Raw genomic sequence first — 18,187 nt, forward strand, 5'->3', positions numbered from 1 at the left:
AAAATGGCCCTAAGATAAAATTCATATGCTTAGACTCCTTAATGAGTCTAGTTTCAAATGAAATAAACGAGAACATATTTTGAATTCTGTACAATGAGAAATTTGATTCGTAGTGAAGAGTAGTCAGTTTAGTCAAACAGTGAAACAAGGTGAACTTTAAGAAAAATCTAGTATTGTTGGACTAAACTAAAAATTTTGAAAATTTTATAGATAATAGATAAATGAGTCTTCTGTCAAAAAAAATTTACAGCAATTGATTTGGAGTTTTGTAGCTCCAGTTATAAAAAATTTAGTGACTGTTGCTCAGGAAGTCAGCTTATAGGGAAATTGTAAGGATATTGTAAACATTAATGAAAATTTGCTAATGAATTATTTATTGATTTTTATAAAGCTTACTATAATTTATATGTGTGAAAGTCGAATCCATATGTATTATATTCTGAAAGTAATACTTGAATAGTCGATTAATGACTAGTTAAAATTGTTGAACTTAAGCTCAAGAGCATAGGGGGGCAATTTCAGATAAGGGAAAAGAGAAAGTAACCGAGTAGCCACTCCGCAACTGAACCAAATATCCGAGGTAAGTCTTCGAGTAATGAAACTTAGTTTATGATTTGATTAAGTCATGACATATAAGCATAACGAATAAACGGAGATATAATGATTCCACTTGAATTATATATTGAGGTGATTAGTTTATACTTATGACGGGTAGCGAATGTGTATAGAGATCATGTTAGAAAGCCACCAAATCATGCTCTTTGTATGTGGCTATTGAGCCGAAATTGGTAAGGTTTGATAAGTGTCTTGTGTTTGAGCTTTAGTAATGAAAATGAAATATGGATGTGTCATGATTTATCGATATATGTGCATGATTATTCGGACGATATCCGGGCTAAGTCCCGAAGGAATGGTGCTAGTGACTATATCTAGGCTAAGTCCCGAAGGCAGTTGTGCTATTGACTATATCCGGGCTAAGTCCTGAAGGCGTTTGTGCGAGTTGCTATATCCGGGCTAAGTCCCGAAGGCTTTTGTGCTAGTGACTATATCCGGCTAAGACCAAGGCATTTGTGCGAAGTTGCTATATCCGGCTAAATCCGAAGGTACTTGGGTTTGGAAATGAGCGATCTTGCTGTAATAATTTCAATTAATACGCTCATAAAATCCAAACGATAAGGTATGTTTCAGATATGCATCGGAAAAGTTAATTCCTTTTTAGATTGTATGCGCTCTATTGATTAACAACTTCGGCCTTTAGTTAGGTTTGATCCTCTGTATGAATATACTTGGTTGAGGTGTGAAGTAAGTATGATTTTGGGAATATACGTATATGCGACTATTCATTTAGTCATATGAACGCTATACTTTAGTCGTAAATAATTTCATTACTTGAACTTACTAAGCATTAAAATGCTTACTTTGTTACTTTGATTCTCTGTTTTATAGATTTTGTTCGTCAGCTATTGGACTCGGAGTGTCAAAGTCGAAGTCATCCACACTATCTAAGCCATTTTTGGTACTCTTTTAGTTCAGTTTGAAAATGGCATGTATAGGGCTGACCCTTGTTGTTAATTAAGTACCCTTTGGTAATGTGTATTCAGATAGCCATGCGAAAATGGCTCGTATATTTTGAAGTATAACATTATGGTCTTGTGATATGGTTATTAAGTGGTGTGGAAATGTTTGGTAATGACTAGCCATTGGAATGGCCAATCATGGTCCTATTGGTGCTACGTACGTCATGGCTAATCGGGATTACCCTTGATGATAATGTATGTCAATTTGCTATTCGATTCATGGAAAATTATGAAATAGGTAAAATTTACCTTAAAATAGATGCTGACAGCAGCAGTGACGTAAGTTGGAAAAATCACTAAAAATAGTAGGAATGGAATTAAATAGTGAATAAATTATTTAATCGAATCTTGATGAGTCTGTTTTCATATGAAAGAAACAAAACGACCATATGAGCCGTATTTTGTGAGATGTTTAAGTTTTCGTGAAACAGGGCCAGAGCATTTTCTGGATCCCCTGTTCTGATTTTGAAAATTTACTATAAATTAACCAGAGACAATTAGAAGTCATACTTTATATTTATATATTCCTTGTTGAGTCTAGTTTCATTAGAAACAAACAGAATAAGTATTGAAGCTCTGTACAAGGAGATATCTAAGTCGTAATGTATGAAGGTCAGAGTAGTCGAACCCTAAAACAGGGGAGATTTTAACTAATAAACTGTACTAATTGGCTTGACCAAAAATTCTAGAAAAAAATTTTTAGATGGACATATGAGTCTAGTATCAGGAAAAATTTACAGAATCAGTTTTCGAGTTTTGGAACTCGAGATATGATTTTTAAAGTAACTGTGATGCAGTTAGCCAGCTTGTCTGGAAATTTTAAAATAAACTGTGTAAGTAAATGAATTAAGTCCGTTAACACCTCGTGTTCGACTCCGGCAACGGTCTCGGGTACAGGGCGTTACACTATCTCTAGGCGTACATTCAACTTCGTTTAATTATGACAAATTTACTCTTAGACAGGGTCTATTCCTCCTCTAAATAAGAGCATTAACTTGAATCAATATCCTGGAATATTAAAACAAGAATTAAGAACACATAATTAAGAACAAGTCAAATATTTATTATACAATTCAGATAATAATAATAAGATCTATCTTAGGTTTCATTCCCCTTAGGTATTTAGGGGGTTTAGTTCATAGTTATGAAAGAAAACATCTCAAAAGCATAAAGATAACAAAACATAAGAAAACCCAAAACTCCTGAAGAAACTTGAAGGGAGATCTTCAGTCTTAATAATGAATTCGGCTTTTGAGATGGGTCAATTAGCTTTCCTTGAGTAATTCCCTGCTTTCTACTCCCCGTCCCTTACCTAAGTGCCTCCTCAGGTGTTTAAATAGGCTTTAGAATGCCTAAGAGCCCTCAAAATTGGCCTTTTTCGAGTAGGGTTATACTTGGGCTCGACAGGGACACGTCCATGTGACATGCCCGTATACGATTACTCCAGCCCGTGGTCAAGGCTATTGAATAGGCATGGGCGTGTAGTCTACCCGTTTAAGTCATGCTTCGATCCTGCCAAAGGGACACGGCCGTGTGACACGCCTGTGTGAGGAAGTCCAGCCCGTGTTGATTTCCTATGTGGGTCTATTTTCTCCATTTTCGGCCCGTTTCTCTCTTTTTTTACTCTCCTATGCTGACCTAAGTATAAAACATGAAATTATAAAATTAGTAGCATTGAATTCACCAAATCTAAGGAGAAATCATCCATAAATGTGCTAAGCATAGGATAAAAACATGTATAAATTACAGTTTATCAAATACCCCCACACTTAAGCGTTTGTTTGTCCTCAAGCAAAATCCTTAACTCACAATCAAAATAAATTCTTCTCAATTTATAATCTCTATCAATAATATCTCAAAATAATCCATAAGTATTCATAAATTGAAAATTCAACTAAAAGTACCTCAAAGTTTCAAACATTCCAAGTTGAGCATTTTATCACGAAAACATAGGTGTCTGCCCTTATCTAAGTGATTACCTTTGATCAAAATATCACAGAGTTTAACATCCTCACTATAGATTCATTCAAATCACTCAAGGTGTTTAAGGACATCAATTAAAGCACTCATTAGTCAATATGAAAAGCTATTGCCATAGGCTTGCTTGAAAATCAAATCTGCACCACTATAAATTGAGCTGATACATCAATCAAAAAGGTCTTTTACAGGGTTGTAATGTGGCTTTGGTTAGGGGGTGTAGTCACAAGCTGAAAGAAAAGGTTAGAATTGAGATTGAATTGAAAAATTACCTAGCTAGAAAAATAACTAGTCATCAGTTGAATACAAGTGAGCTTCTTTTCAAAATATGGAATTAACACTCAAGCTCAAAAACGACGAATTACTACTAATATATATTGAATTAATTTTTTTTAAGAACAGGTCAAATACATAGAAGAACAAAACATATCTAAGCAATTAGTTCAAATCAAATCTTGACAAAAATAGGCATCAAATTAGGGGATTCCAACAATAATGGGTTATGGGTTAATATTAAGGGTAAATCAATTAATGGCTTGTTAGGCTCAAAGGGGTTCACTAAGGGTCAATTATGAAGGTACGCTTTTGTGGAGTGAGTGGGTTAAACCTAAGTGCCTTTATCATCTTGACATATCAAATCAAATGGTGTGGTCTTGACATGCATAATCAAGCAAGTTCTAGAATAACAAATCAATACTGACGCACTCATAATAAAAGTGAGCATGAAAGAAATAAAATATGCTCTAAAGGCTTAAGATCTTACAGAAATTATGGCTTTTTTATGTTTAAACTTGTGAATTTCAACTCATGATAATACCTAAACTTAGGGAAACAACCTAAAAGTTTATAATTCTTCAAAAATCAACTTATCATGCTTGATTCCCTAATGTCTTAAAGTTTAAACAAACAATGCATAAATGCCTATGTTTTAATTTAAGACATATCAATAAAAATCATAAATTAATTAAAATTCATTCTAATAGTGATATGAGTGATTCACGTGAGAATAAGACGAAATTCAGGGATTTCTAATGATGATATGAAAGACCCCCCACACTTAAGATGTACATTGCCCTCAATGTACAAAGATAGATATAGTGAAAAATATAGATAAATAATCATAAGATAGTGAGAGAAGTGAAACTTCCTGAATGATGAATGAACTCCTTGAATTGGAGTTATAGAGAATAATCAGCCAAGGCAATGATGAGAGTGGAGGAGAATACTCCGGTGGTGGTAGAGGTTCATTAGTGCATAAGTCCTTTGCCATTGGAGTTTTTAGTTCCTAATTGATGATGAGCTTTGGAGCTCTTTATGACTGTGATAAAATCAGGAACTCGTTAGGAAATATAATGGAGCATAATTACTCTAATGAAATAGCCGAAAATAAAAATTGTAAAAACTCAGGATAAAATAGTATTAAAAAGAAATAAAAAGTAATTTCAAAATATAAAGATAAAAATAAAATAAATAATAGGTGTTTATAGAGAAATTGGGGCACGCGGCCGTTGGGCATGCCCGTGTGCCTTCATTTCAGCCCGTGCGTTTTGTGGTTTTTGAAATTGGGCGCATTGGTGTACACGGCCTTCTTGCACGACCATGTCAATCTTCATTCGCTTCTCCTACTCCCGTCTATACAGGCACACGCTCGTGTTATTTTGACAGGCTCGACCACACGGTCGTGTCACTCGCCCGTGTTACTTTGGCAGGATTGCCCACGGCCATGTCGCACGGCCGTAATAGCTTTATCGGATTCTGTGTTGAGGAAATGCTTTTGCTCTATTTTTACACGGCTATATCGCACGACCTTATTGCATCCCATGGTATGTGCACGACCTTCGGCACGCCAGTGTGCCTGGCTATGTGGTTCTAAAAATCCTGTGTTCAGTGACTCCATTAGTGAATTAGATGTGAAAAACTATAATTTAGATAAATCATTACTGTTAGTGCTAGGGTTGCCTCCCGAGAAGCGCTTATTTATAGTCTAAGCTTGACTTACCTCTCTGGTGTGTGATCATGGTGGCTCGAGGAGTTTACACTCCTCATCCCTGCTATCAACTTTATCTATATAAGGTTTAAGATGAGTATTATTTACCTTAAAAGTTTCAAATTTGGGGTGAATTACCTCGACTGTACCATATGGGAAAATACTGAGTACCATGAGAGGAATTTCTTCATTAGGTTCAGAAGTGGTACTGCGAGGATTGCTGCATCTAGTAGTGTTTTGTCTCCAACCTTAAGTTGATTTGGTGATGTATTGAGCTCGTCCTGGCTCAGTTTCGGTTTATCAGGTGTTCTCATTTTCTGTATCCGCCATTCATCTAGTTCCTCGATTTGTAGCCTTCGTTCTTCATAGATAGGTCCTTTGTTGTTGCTTGAACATGGCTTGTGTAGGTTCTTCGAACTTATTTCCTACAAAGTAGGTTGCACCACATGGTCAGTTTTAGTAGAATGATTTATACAACCACCTTCAATTTTCGATGTGTTACTCGAATTATGAGCTTGAAGGGTGATTGTTTCGTCTCCAACACGAAGTGTGAGTTCACCTGTGCCAACATCAATTATTGTTCTAGCAGTTGCTAAAAAGGGCCTCCCCAGAATTAAAGAAACGTTACTATCCTTCTCTATGTCTACTACAACTAAATCAACAGGGAATATAAATTTGTCAATTTTAACAAGTACATATTCAATAATCCCCTTCGGAAATCTGATTGTTTTATCAGCTAATTCAATACTCATCCTAGTTTGTTTGGGTTTCCCAAGACCTAGTTGCTTAAACATTTTGTAAGGTATAACATTGATACTAGCCCCTAAATCAGCCAAAGCATTATTTACATCTAGGCTACCAATTAAACAGGGAATCGTAAAACTCCCTGGATCTTTTAATTTGTTGGCTAGCTTATTCTGTAGTATGGCTAAGCAAACCGTATTTAGTTCCACATGCGACGCCTCATCCAACTTCCGCTTATTTGTTAAAAGCTCCTTTAAGAATTTGACCATGTTTGGCATCTGCGAAAGAGCTTCAATAAATGGTAATTTAATATGTAACCTATTTAATAATTTAAGGAATTTACTGAATTGTTCTTCTGTACGGTCTTTCCTTGTCATGTTTGGGTATGGCACATGAGGTTTGTATTCTTTACTTACAGGTTTCTGGTCATTGTGGTCCACCTCACCCTTACCTTTACTTACCACTGTTTCTTACCTTGGTTCTGGTTCAGGTGCAACTAACCCTTCCTCATTTTGAATGGTAATTGCATTGATTTTCTCCCTTGGGTTAGATTTAATGTTACTCTGCAGGCTACCTTGTGGTCGTTCAGATATCAATTTAGCGAGTTGACCTATCTGAGTTTCGAGCCCTTGGATCGATGCTTGTTGATTTTTAAGTGCTGTCTCGGTATTCTAAAAATGAGTTTCTGACACCGAGATGAATTTTGTTAGCATGTCCTCAAGGTTCGGCTTTTTCTCTTGTTGGTAGGGTGGTTGTTGGAAGCCTGGAGGTGGTCGTGGTCGCTGATTCCCTTGGCCTCCCCATAAAAAATTTGGGTGATTCCTCCATCCTGCATTGTAAGTATTGCTATAAGGATTATTTGAGATCAAGGATTATTACCCATGTAATTTAACTGCTCGTTTTCCATGTTGTGGCCATAGGGTGGGTATTCTAGATTGCTCGATCCACCTCCACTTGCTTCGCACTGCATTACTAGGTGAACCTGTGAAGAACTAAGAAAACAATTAATTTTCTTATTCAAGAGTTCTACTTGATTAGAGAGCATGGTGATCAAATTGATGTTATAAATGCCGACTACTTTTGTTGGCTTTATCCTCATAACTTGCCACTGATAATTATTCAGTGACATCTCTTCTATCAATTCATAATGATCTTCAGGTGTCTTATTATTGATGGGTCCGCCAGTGGCTACGTCGATCATCTGTCGAGTCGAAGGATTCAGGCTATTATGAAATGTTTGAACCTATAGCCAAAGTGGTAACCCATGGTGAGGGCACATTCTCAAAAGGTCCTTGTATCTCTCCCATGCATCGTAGAGTGTTTCTAAATCCATCTACACAAAAGAAGAGATATCATTACGTAATTTGGTTGTTTTAGCCGACGGAAAATATTTTAATAAAAAATTTTCGGTCATTTGTTCCCAAGTAGTGATTGACCCTCGTGGTAACGAGTTCAACCATTGTTTAGCCTTACTTCTCAACGAAAAGGGAAACAACCGAATGCGAATGGCATCATAAAATATGCCATTGATTTTAAAAGTGTCATAAAACTCTAAGAAATTTGCCAAGTGAGCGTTGGGATCCTCATCCTGCAAACCATCAAACTGAACAAACTGTTTGATCATTTGAATGGTGTTAGGTTTCAGTTTAAAATTATTTTCAGCAACAGCAGGCCTAACTATGCTCGATTCAGTTCCTGTTAAAGAAGATTTAGCATAATCATACATAGTACGTGGAGCAGGATTCTGATTAGCAGCAATCGCAGGAGGTAGCGGATTTTCTTGCTTTTCAGCCATCTCCTCGGTTGTGGTTGAAATACCGTCCTCTTGCTCTTCCTCTGTGTATTTTAAGCTTCTCCTTATTTCTCTTCGATTTTTGTGAACTGTGCGGTCGATCTCACTATCAAACAGTAAAGGTCCTGACGGGTTTTTTTCTGGTCATAAACTAGAAAAACCTGTCAGAAGAGAATATGTAACACCCCAAACCCGGCCCAGACGTTATGACCGAATCCAGCGTGTCACATTGAAGCATTACTGGAAAAGTCATGTTTTATCTAAAGTCTTTCTTAGTATTTAAAGAATATCTTCGTTATAGATTAAAGTGAATAGAAGTTGTGGACCAGGTAGGATGCCAGAAAAGAGGCGGTGAGTCAATTAGACTGCTTAAGTACTCAGCTCTCCACGGATCCAATCCTAGACATGCACACAACCATTGTCACACTTTAACTGGGTGATTGTTCATGGAAAACCAATTCGTTTAAAACCATTTGAAAAGGTTATTAATTTTGAAAACGTTTTCGTTGTGGAAGCTTTGCTTTGTTATTGCGATATTTTGAAATCAAGTAACCCTTTTAAAATGCGCTTTAGAGGTATTTAATTTCAAACAATTAAAACAATATCATATCTAAGCTAACAAAACATACTAAAAACAGTTAAAAATAATTAAAGCGACCTTGTTACAACCCGAAATATAACTGAAAAATAACTTAAAGAACTACTAATTTAATTAAAAACCATCTGCGCTATCCACATGGCCACCTTGAATCCTACCAGCTCCAAGTCTCCAGTTTAAGGCTCACCTGCAACGGTAAAAAGAAAGGGGTGACTTTAGAAGTGTAAAGTATCCCAACCAGAGCCCAAATCAATTCAAGCTTTACTAGGCCTAAGCCTTATTCAGAAATCAGAGTTAATTGGGCCTTAGCCCATATCAATATTAATCTGGGCTGTAGCCCTATTACAAGTTGAGATATATTGGGCCTTGCCCATATTAACACAGTTGGGCCCATTTCAATACAGTTGGCCCATAACAAAATAGTCTCATACGATTAATGCATGATAACCCCATCCAACCCTGCACTTGCCTCCGTCCATCCCTACACTTCTTGTGGGGAATAAATCACCTATGCCATCCCTACACTTACAGTGTTAGCACTAGCTGCGACACTAACTATAATCCGCAGCAAAGCTGCTTATATCAGAATATGTGGCACAGCCACCAGAACGGGTTCTTCCTCCATAACAAAACCCAACCCCATGCAGTATGACATGCATGTAGAATATATATATAATTAACAAGGCATGCTTTAGAAAGACAGTCAGATTATAGCGTAAGAACAGTTATTTACCCTCCAGGGGCGTAATCGTAAACTTACCTTTAGGGGTATTACGGTAATTCTACCTTACAGAGGTTTTCAGTAATTTTATCAGTCTTTCTAGGGTTTCATGCTCATTACAGTTATTAACGTGTCTTCAGAATACTTACTGGACATTTTTACCGAAATGGGCTCGTTACCCATTACCCAATTTTGGCCCATCGAAGTCGAAATTCACCGAGGTGCACGAAATTGCGCACTTTGCAATCTTATCGTTGAAGTTACCAAAATTATCAATACAAACAATCCCATGAGCACTCGCATGCTCGCAAGTTCTCAAAATGCCAGCTTTTCGGCATTTCGGCTTTTCAGCTTTTGCCGATCTAGTCTACTAGTGGGTGTCGTTTACACATCTATTTTTTTGATGAAACGTTGACGAGTTCCACACACGAGTTGCCTACAATCAGTTACTAACACGTTAAACTATGAATCCATAACAACTTATATACAAATCCCCTTACCAATAATCAGCCATTAACACCTTAGGCACTAAAGTTCTTACCTTTGTCGGAATGTGGACTAAATCTAAATGTAGTCGTTCCAATTATCCAAGCCCTCGCTCAGTAGCCTTTAATCCACACTAGAGCAAAACAAAACAAATAACACCACTAAACCCTTTTAGTTTAGTCAACAGACACCCTTTGCATATAAGGGTTTTCGGCTTTTCTTTAAATCCCGAAATAAAGAATGGAAATAAGATCTCGAGTACTTACCACCAACGATGTACTTATCAAGAGCGTTTCCAACACTTCCCCAATCTCAGATCCACAGTGAATGCAATCTTAAAATGCGAGTAGAGAATAGAACTAGATATTAATTCCCGAATCACTATGACTTATGAAGGTTTCAACTTTTAAGGGTAATAGGCTATCTTTAATCGAGAGAAAAGATGAGTCAAAAGAGAAGAGAAGAGTAGAAGAAGATAGGTTCGGTTCTTGATGAAGAAGAGATGAACAAGAAGGAAACAACTCATAAAAGCCCAAAATTAAAAGAACAGTTTCGGCACAATTCCTTCCTGACTTAAATTCCATGTTTTGCTCCTTAATTCTTGGCCAAATTCAATGTTTGAATTTCATTCAAACTCCTAACTGATCAGCAGCCTTATCCATCGGTTCATCATGCTGCTAAGAAGAGTTTCGGTCCAACTCTACTGCTCTCCCTCACGCATGCAGCAAAAAGAGAGTCCTTTGCTCGCATGACAAAGACTCGACTCTGGTCTTCCAGCACACCCCATCTTGCCGCCTTTGGGACACAACCTTGTTTTCGATATAATACTGCCACAATAATTTATAACCCTTACCTGCTTCAGTTCTGACCCACTTTAAAAAAAAATAAAATAGAATTCACCCGCGCAAGGACTCGAACCTGCACCCTCTCCGCCTACCCAGCACGCTGCTGCCACTGCGCCACGGGCACTCCTTGTGCTGGATTATGCTCGAAACTCCTCTTAACCCCTATTTTAACCGCAACCTGAATACTAAAAAAAAACCATTTGCGCGTGCCGTGCCTTGAACCCAGGCACCTCCCACACCCTCCTAGCGTGCTTAGCCACTGGGCCATGTGCTTGTTTGTGCTAAAACTCAGCCCAAATTATTAATAAGGCCTACTGCTCAGATTCTCTAAGGTAGCATAATTTTTTTTGTTTGCTAGAGTCTTGAATCAAACCCAAGCCTTTTCCCACACTATAAATCCATCGTAATGCACTTAGATCCTACACAAAATAATTAATAACAATATTGATAATAATTTCCCTTAAAAAGTTAAAACATCAATAATCCTATCTTGGGCCATCTTCTACCCGAACTGGGACTCCAAACCCAATATTTCTACGCCCAATTTTTGGGCCGTTACAGAATAAATGAAGAATTAGAAAATAAAATAAAATTTTAAATTGCAAATAAAGTAGAATGGCTGAAGTAATAAAAATTGAGTGTTCCTAATATCCTAGTTTCCCGTTAACGGTGCCAAAAACTTGATACGTGATATTCGTGACAGGTTTTAAAAATTTATAATTAATCGTTCTTGAAACTAACTATTATAACGATGAAGGCAAGTGTACCTATCGAACAGTAGTATAGCTTTAGCAAGACCGAATTGTCGAACCCAAAGGAATTACTTTCTTTCTATTATCTAGCCTAAAAATTAAGGGATTTGTTTATCTAAATTAATTAACTAAACTAAGAGTGCACAGAGAGAAATTGGGGAAAAGCTTTTGGGAAAATTCGATTGATTAAGACAATACCCAAGGAAAAATCCACCTAGACTTCACTTGTTATTTGACTCTGAATTAATTTATTCATTTGACTTGATCCGTAGAAATCCCTAAGTTATATTATTATCTCTCTCGAGACTAATAACGTCTAACCCTAGGTTGATTAATTGAAATCTCTTTCTAATTAACACCTAGTGTTGCATTAACTCGATCTATGGAATATTAAAACAAGAATTAAGAACACATAATTAAGAACAAGTCAAATATTTATCATACAATTCAGATAATAAAAACAAGATCCGTCTTAGATTTCATTCCCCTTAGGCTTTAGTTCATACTTATGAAAGAAAACATCTCAAAAGCATAAAGATAACAAAACATAAGAAAACCCAAAACTCCTGAAGGAACTTGAAGGGAGATCTTCAATCTGGATGATGAATCTGACTTTTGAGATGGATCAATCGGCTTTCCTTGAGTAACTCCCTACTTCCTACTCCCTGTCCACTACCTAAGTGCCTCTTTAGGCGTTTAAATAGACTTTAGAATGCCTAAGAGCCCTCAAAATTGGCCTTTTCTGAATAGAGTTATACTTGGGCTCAGCAGGGACACGCCCGTGTGACACACTCATGTGCGACTACTCTAGCTCATGGTCAAGCCTATTGAATAGGCATGGGCGTGTAGTCTACCCGTGTAAGTCGTACTTCGATCCTGCCAAAGAGACATGGCCGTGTGACACGCCCGTGTAAGGAAGTCCAGGCCGTGTTGATTTCCTATGTGGGTCAATTTTCTCTGTTTTCGGCCCGTTTCTCTTTTTTTTTACTCTCCTATGCTCACCTAAGTATAAAACATGAAATTATAAAATTAGGAGCATCGAATTCACCAAATCTAAGGAGAAATCATCCATAAATGTGCTAAGCATGGGATAAAAACATGTATAAATTATAGTTTATCGCTGCTTCACTACCACATCAGGGAGATAAGATCTACAATCTTCAGTCAGCTTCCTTGCTACCTCAGGAAGATAAGACTACAATCGCCAACCTACTCTCTTACTACCTCAAAGAAATAAGGCTGGTGGCTAAAATCTACTCCACTACTACCTCGGGAAGATAAGACTCGCCATCTTCGATCTGCTCCACAACTGCTTAGGTAAATAAGATCTTCAATCTTCAGTCTGCTTCCTTGCTACCTCAGGAAGATAAGACTACAATCGACAACCTGCTCTCTTGCTACCTAAGAGATAAGGTTGGTGGCTAAAATATGCTCCCCTACTACCTTGGGAAGATAAGACTCGCCATCTTCGATCTACTCCACAACTTCTTAGGGAGATAAGATCTTGAATCTTCAATCTGCTTCCTGGCTACCTCAGGAAGATAAGACTACAATCGCCAACCTGCTCTCTTTGTACCTCAGAGAGATAAGGCTGGTGGCTTAAATCTGCTCCACTGCCGATACATAAAGATAAGATTCGCCATCTTCGATCTACTCCACTACTGCTTAGAGAGATAAGATATTCAATCTTCAGTCTACTTCCTTGCTACCTTAGGAAGATAAGACTACAATCGCCAACCTATTCTTTTGCTACCTTAGAGAGATAAGGTTGGTGGCTTAAATCTACTCCATTGCTGATACATGGAGATAAGATTCAACATCTTGAGTTTGCTCCACTGCAACTTCCGGGAGATAAGACCTGTCACTTCAACCTGCTCCACTGCAACTTCAGGGAGATAAGGTTTGCTATGATCTGCTCTACTGTAACTTCAGAGAGATAAGATCTATTTATTTATAGCTTCAATCTGTTCCACTGCAAATTTAGGGAAATAAGATTCGCTATCTTCAGTCTGCTCCACAGCAACTTTAGGGAGATAAGGTTTGTAACCTTTGATCTATTCTGCTGCAACTTCAGGGAGATAAGATCTGACTTGACCAATGTTACTACACCGCCCTCTGGGACATGTCCTGTAGGCTCAGTTTCATGTATCTATGCTTATGCCAAATAATTAGGATGCTATGATCGAAATGAATCAAATGCACCTAACTAGATGTGATGCTTATGTCAAATAATTAGGATGCTATGATCGAAATGAATCAAATGCTCCTAACTAGATGCGTTATGAAGGATATATGAACGCAGAAATGAGAATGATCCTTTTTTTTAAAATGCTTAAGGTATTATCGCTCATTGTTCATCAGGGCATTATTACTGACGTATTACACTGCCCTCTCGTTTGGCTGGTGCTCTTGACAAAAACCCAAAAAAACAATCACATTCTGCTCAGCAAGCTTACACCAGTGTAAAAGTTTGTACTTTCCACTGTAACTTCAGGGGAATAACATTCAGTTTCTTCTATCTATCCTGCTGCAACTTAGAGGTATAGGATTCGCATCCTCAATCAATTTGATCTGTTACACCATTCCCTGGGTGTAATAACCAGATGTATATGCCTGATATCTGCATGAATACATAATACCATTTTTCTTTTCTCGAGAATAATCCCATTGCTCGTTCTTTGTTGGGATTATAACACCGATGTAATTCCTTTTTGTTCAACCAATATCTTTGACAGAAAATCCAAGGAGATAATCTCAATTTGGGCTTAAATATTTCCAACCCTTAAGCTTGGTAAGTTTTAAACAATAGTCCTATTTCAGGCTCCTGTATTATTTAGAAACTTCCAAAGTAATATGCGAAACTCCTTTTATGAAAGTATTATTAGTCCACTAATCATTATTTCAATGCAAAATGCTTGAAAAAGATCATAACAATAGACCAGAAGGAAATTAGGAGTATAGCTCGAAGCAAGTAAGTAAATGCAACTTAAGAAGGAAATTTATTGGAACATATCTTGAAAAGAGTAAAGTAATTGAAGATAGCAAATTAAAAATAGGTAAAATGGAAAACTAGATGCCCCAGATATCATAGCTTCAACTTCTCTGTACCAACTTCTTGAGGACTATTTTGAGCTCAATATGTGTTTAGGAGATCCGGAGTACTTTGTCGATGCCCCAGACGTAACATACTTCTTCATTGGTAATTCTGGCATAGCAAAAACTACTGTATGCCCCACTTTGATCCAAATTTGAGCCACCCTTTTCGGGTTTTCAACTCAAATCCCCTTTGGTCTCAAAACGGCCTTTGCGGGTTTTCGCCTTGACCTCTCCTTTTTTCTTTTTTCAAATTTTGATTGATTCTTTTTTTTTTTTTGTGATTGATTTTTTCCTTTTTGTTTTTTTTTATTTTTTTTAAGGTCTCAAGGCGCTTACGGGTTTTCACCATGGTCTCTCCCCTTTTAGGTAAAATATTTCCTTGACTGAATTTTGAATTCTCCGAATTGAGCAAATCCTTTTGGTCAATATCAATGCTCCTCCAGAACAAGCCCTCTTTATTACATAAGGTCCCTCTTAGTTTGGCATATTTCTTTCTTTGAAATCCTTTTGTATAGGAAGGATCTTCTTCAATATCATGTTCCCCTCGTGGAATTCTCTAGGATAAACCTCTCTGTAATTGGCCCGCATCATCTGACTGTGACGGACATCCTTTAAATTCAACTGATCATATCGGGATTGGATTCATTCTGCCGCATCCCACTTTAGCTCTAACAAGACTCGGAGAAAAAGAATCTCATTTTCAAAAATCGTTTCAATCCCATAAACCAATGTGTTACCCCGGTGAAGGTCTTGGCCAATATTCGATAAGCATAGAGGGTAAATGGTAACTTCTTTATGCCAATCTTTACAAGTCTCGGTTCCCTTTCACTATGACCTTGGTTTTTTTGTTTTTATTCTTCTTTTTCTTCTTCTTTTATTTTTTTGTACTTTTTTGTTTTTCTTTTTGGTTGCCTTTGCTACACTGTGATATGGTGTCTGATCTTTGAACAGACTGCAAACTTTTGACACTGTGCAGTTATATTAGACATGATTCATTGTTGGCACCTGATTTTTTTTTTTTTGGTTTGATGACTGTCGACTTTGTAACATTGGCATATGAAGCGACTTCACCCTCTTCGTGAAGTAATCGACAACTGCCAAGATGACCTGATAACATCTATGCCCCACATAGAGAAAGTCTGTGAAGAAATGAATAAGGCACATGAATCTTGTCTCCTTAAATACGGCCTAACTGATACAATCCCCTTCCATGGTGGATCAACAGTACCCAAACCTCATGATTATTGTGGCTACCATGAAACCATTAACATGTGTCCTTCTAACACCCGTATAGACATTTTTTTTTTTGCATCCCCGGGTATATCTTGACATGATTATGTGAAACTGTCTTTGAATTCATGAATATACTTAATGGTGATTTGTTTTTTCTTCGTGATAATGCAGGCTCCGATCTTTACCTCTTGCTTATAATATCCTCTGATCCTTTCTAGAGTAGGATCTATTTTTCATTTTGTTCTATCGTCCTTAACAAATCAGAAAATAAGTCACAATCTCTGTCATCTTCAAAGTCCTGAGATCTGCTTACACATATCTTGCCCCAAAAGGGAGTCAGTTACAGCATTGCTCATGTCAATGATATCTGGTGACCTATTGTAGGTATGAAGCCAAATTCCAAAAAATAAATGATTCTAAGGATGATTATTTGTATGGTATGATCATGCATGAAGAATGAAAGCATATTTAAAAGAGAGTCCAAAGAACAAAAGAATATATATAAAGAATAAAAGAATATTTACTCAAAAAGATGCATTTTATTGAAATAAAGATTTTGGACACAAGCCTATTTCACAAAAGGATTCTTATTGCCCCTAGGCTTAAAGCAACAAGCGTGTTTGAATATTACTCTAGATTAGCTCTAACAATACAGGGATCTCTTCCATAGTCCCATTGTTCAAAACACTCCTAAGTATACAAGGGTTTGGAAACTTTTATTCCCCAGTTCCCTCTTTGGATATGTCATTCAGATTCCCCGATATTCCTTCCACTTTTGACTTGTTCAAGGCATCGTAACTCTTTTGCACCCACTTTAAAATATCGCATTTACTTCATTTTCAGAATGATTAGGTTCTAAGGAATCATCGAACCTCACAATTCCCATTTCAATGAACCTTTCGACCAACTTTTTAAATGTAGTGCAATTTTCGATTGAGTGTCCCGTTATTCCCGCATGGTACTCACATTAAGCATTCTTATTAAACCATTTTGGGAATGGAGGTTGCACAGGTTTCAAGTAGAACGGAGACACCACATGCACATCAAAAAGATTCTGATACAATTTCTTATATGACATCGGAATGGGTGTAAACTGTAACAGCCCGTTTTTAGGGTTAATCGAAACAGTGGTTTCAGGACCACAATCCGACATAAAAAAACATTATTTCATTATTATTTTAATATTTACGAGTTAATTGTGATTTAAAAAAATGTTTTTGATATTGTGATTTTTTTTGGCTTTATAAGCGATTTATTAAGTTCAAGTGGTTTTCAAAAATGAGGTATCGGGACCTCGTTTCTATAAACTGAGTCGTAAATATTTTTATAAATATTTATGGAGTGGTAACAAGATGATATTAAAGTTTCGTTGAAAAGTTTTATCGTTTCGATAGTTAATTGAGCAAAAAGGTCTAAATCGCGTAAAGTGTAAAAGTTGTGTTCTATATGTCAAATGTGTCTAATAGCTATAGAATATTAAAGTGGGAGTCCTTATTGAATAATTAGGTTATTTTGGTTAGTGGAAGATTTGGTTTGGCATTGTTGAAATTTATTTTATTTTTAAAGGTTAAAGTTGGTATTTAGTAAATAAGTTAATATTGAATAAAACAAAAGAAAATTTTGGTTCATTATCACCTTCCACCACCTAAAATTCACATTTAGAACAACCATGGAAGCTTGAGCATTCGGCTATACTCATTTCTCATGCATGTGAGTATTTTCTTATCCGTTTTTAATAATTTTTACGTTTTTGAGATCGTTGCTTTGTGTTCTAGCTAGCCCATGCTTGAATTTTTGAATTGGTTGTGTATTTTGTGATTTTCCACTGATGAGAGCTTTTTTTTGTTGTTTGATGATGAAAAATAAATATATAATGCTAGATTATCATGTTTTATTAAGTGATTTTTGATAAAAATGCTTATTAAAGACTAAATTGAGGGGTCAAAATGTGAAATAAATGAAATTAATGGGCTGTTAGGGACCTAAGGTAAATTCGGCCTAACATGGGCGTAGTGAAATTTTGGGTATATTGTTTTATTTTGAAATAGGGACTAAATTGAGAAAAATGTGAAATGTCAGGGGCAAAATTGTAATTAGTCTATTAATGTGTTTTTGGATGAATTTGATTGAATATATTATTAAATAAGTTGACTTTGTATTGAATTAGATCAAGAAATGTAGAAATTAAATTTGTACCGGGGAAAAACCAAAGTTGTCGACTAGTTATCCCGTCTCGATTTTCGTTGTCCAATGTAAGTTTATAAGCAAATAGACGTATTTAATTTTAATTAATGCAATGTATATATGTTGAAATGAAATATATGAATTACTATATGCTAATGCCGAATGTGTTTAAGCATGGTAACTATGTTCATGCAT

At 36.6% G+C, this 18,187-nt stretch overlaps 1 non-coding gene across 1 annotated transcript; it reads left to right on the top strand.

The window, feature by feature from the left end:
* Window positions 1-7,544: 7,544 nt before the first annotated feature.
* On the top strand, window positions 7,545-7,651 carry LOC128282334 (small nucleolar RNA R71). Its single transcript, XR_008272585.1, has one exon. It is a non-coding gene; the product is annotated as a small nucleolar RNA R71 (small nucleolar RNA).
* Window positions 7,652-18,187: the final 10,536 nt, after the last annotated feature.

The sequence above is a fragment of the Gossypium arboreum genome, chromosome 1, assembly GCF_025698485.1.
Source record: "Gossypium arboreum isolate Shixiya-1 chromosome 1, ASM2569848v2, whole genome shotgun sequence".
Taxonomy (NCBI): Eukaryota; Viridiplantae; Streptophyta; class Magnoliopsida; order Malvales; family Malvaceae; genus Gossypium; species Gossypium arboreum.